This window comes from Corvus brachyrhynchos, unplaced genomic scaffold (genome assembly GCF_000691975.1).
Source record: "Corvus brachyrhynchos isolate BGI_N302 unplaced genomic scaffold, ASM69197v1 scaffold166, whole genome shotgun sequence".
Lineage (NCBI taxonomy): Eukaryota > Metazoa > Chordata > Aves > Passeriformes > Corvidae > Corvus > Corvus brachyrhynchos.
Genome location: NW_008239671.1, coordinates 408,304 through 410,455, shown reverse-complemented (window position 1 = coordinate 410,455; position 2,152 = coordinate 408,304). Strand labels below are relative to the sequence as shown.

The 2,152-nt window shown below is 56.2% G+C and overlaps 1 protein-coding gene across 4 annotated transcripts in view; it reads left to right on the top strand.

Annotated features, from left to right (window-relative positions):
- The first annotated feature begins 1,597 nt into the window (after positions 1-1,597).
- LOC103621146 (protein O-GlcNAcase) overlaps positions 1,598-2,152 on the top strand; it is a 12,793-nt gene continuing 12,238 nt past the window's right edge. For 2 of the 4 annotated variants that reach the window (XR_001864625.1, XM_017742399.1), the window contains exon 1: positions 1,604-1,903. The gene's annotated coding sequence lies outside the window, so the exon portion shown is untranslated. Of the gene's footprint in view, positions 1,904-2,152 lie in introns of all 4 variants that reach the window. The other 2 variants (XM_017742403.1, XM_017742400.1) reach the window with 2 other exon arrangements.

Below are 2,152 nucleotides of genomic sequence, written 5' to 3'. Positions count from 1 at the left end.
GTGCGTGAGTGTGAACGCCTATGTGCACACCTGTGCGTGTGTGTGCGTGTGAACACGTGTGTGCATGTGCGTGAGTGTGAGCGCCTATGTGCACACCTGTGCGTGTGCGTGAGTCTGAACACGTGTGCATGCATGAGTGTGAACGCCTATGTGCACACCTGTGCGTGTGTGTGCGTGTGAACACGTGTGTGCATGTGCGTGAGTGTGAGCGCCTATGTGCACACCTGTGCGTGTGCGTGAGTGTGAACACGTGTGTGCATGTGCGTGAGTGTGAGCGCCTATGTGCACACCTGTGCGTGTGCGTGAGTGTGAACACGTGTGCATGCATGAGTGCGAACGCCTATGTGCACACCTGTGTGTGTGCGTGTGAACACGTGTGCATGCATGAGTGCGAACGCCTATGTGCACACCTGTGCATGAGTGCAAACACTTGTGTGCATGTGCGTGAGTGTGAACGCCTGTGTGCACACCTGTGCGTGTGCGTGAGTGTGAACATGTGTGTGCGTGTGCGTGAGGGCGAACTGGTGCACACACGTGTGACACAGGCGTGTGCTATCACTGGAGATGGGAAAACCTGCTCGGATGGGCTGAGGATAAGTGAGGGCCATGTGGGCAGTGGACAGGGGATAGGTGAGGTGTCACAGGACAGGAAAAAGGAGTGATGTCTTTGCTAGGAGAAAAAAGCAAGTGGAGAACTTGAGGCTGCTTGGCTCAAGTTCATAGTCCAAGAAAACCGTGGAATAAATAGCCAGGTGCTCCCAGAGAAAGCAGAGGAAGGAAGGAATCACAGCAAACACCTGTGTATGCACAGCCCTGCACAACTTCATTCTCTGACTGTCTATGTGGATGGGGTAATGCCATCCATATCTCTCTCCCTCCAACTATGCCATGTCCCCAGGCCCCGAAGCCACTCCAGGGGCACTGGGCTGCTCCCAGTACTGTCTCTGCCATTGCTGCCCACTCCAGCCTGCCCCAGCACCCTTCTGCAGGCTCAGGTTTGAGTCCAGCATTCCCAGCAGCAGGTGGGACAGATGCTGGCTGTGAGGCAAAGAACAAGGACGAGCACAGCCAGGTGCTCCCTGCACCTGGATGGCCCAGCCTAGTGGCACTCTGATGGCACTGTGACCCTGCCAGGTCACTGCTGGTCAGTCACTCTCAGGCTTCTTGCTGCTTTGATGGCCCAGGCACCATGACTCAGTTTCCTGACACAACATAAACCTGCAAAGAGAAGAGGGAGAAGCCACAGATCTTGGTTTTCCAGGCCCTGATGCCCATTTCTCCACCCGTGGTTTTGATGAAACAGCTGCAGGTGGAGACAGCTGCTGGGAGAGACTTGGCAGTGCCTGGCTGCAGGGGTGAACCTCTGCACTCTCTTAGCTCCATCCCTCACACTTGCATGGTAACAAAATTGTGCCGGTGTCCTGGTTTAGGAATGCTATTCCCCAATTTAGTGTTCCCATTGAAACATCCCAGACCACCTGCTCATGCCCTATCCTCCCCCCGAGGCAGGACGGAGAGGAGAGTTGGAGGCACAAAAAGTAAAGGTCACACAGGGTGAGATAAGAGCCATTTACTAGCAACAGCAATAGGATGTAACCACAGCAGTACCAATAACAGAGTGTACAAGACAGGCGAACGATCAGACCGCAAACCCTGGCAAAACAGTGGCATCAACAAACAGGGACAGTGGTCTGAAAAAGGGCAAAATGATTTGGTGGTGTCAAACACCTCGGCTCGCGTGTAGGCAGGGCCCCGTGATGTGCAGCTGCAGGACAGGGAACTCATGACGTGGCAGCACGTCTGCAAACCACAGCCTGTGGGACGGAGACAACCACGAGCCAGACGAGCGTCAGCAGCTCAGAGCAGGGTGGCACAAGGCAAACAGCCTGACACAGGCAGGCAGGTGAGTCACCTGCAAGGCACATGGACCGGCCTGATGGCACGGACCAGGAGAGGGAACGCACCGTAGGCCTGGCACGAGGGTGTGGCCAGGGCAGGTGCCAGCTCAGTGGTGAACACAAGGGGATAATGACACTCGACCCCTCGGGAACAACTCTGGGGCTGTGAGGTCCCGGGAAGCTTCAAAGGCAGGAGAAGGAAGTGTCCTCGGGCTGCACCGGGAGAACCCCCGCAGCTGGGGACGCGGGGGAGC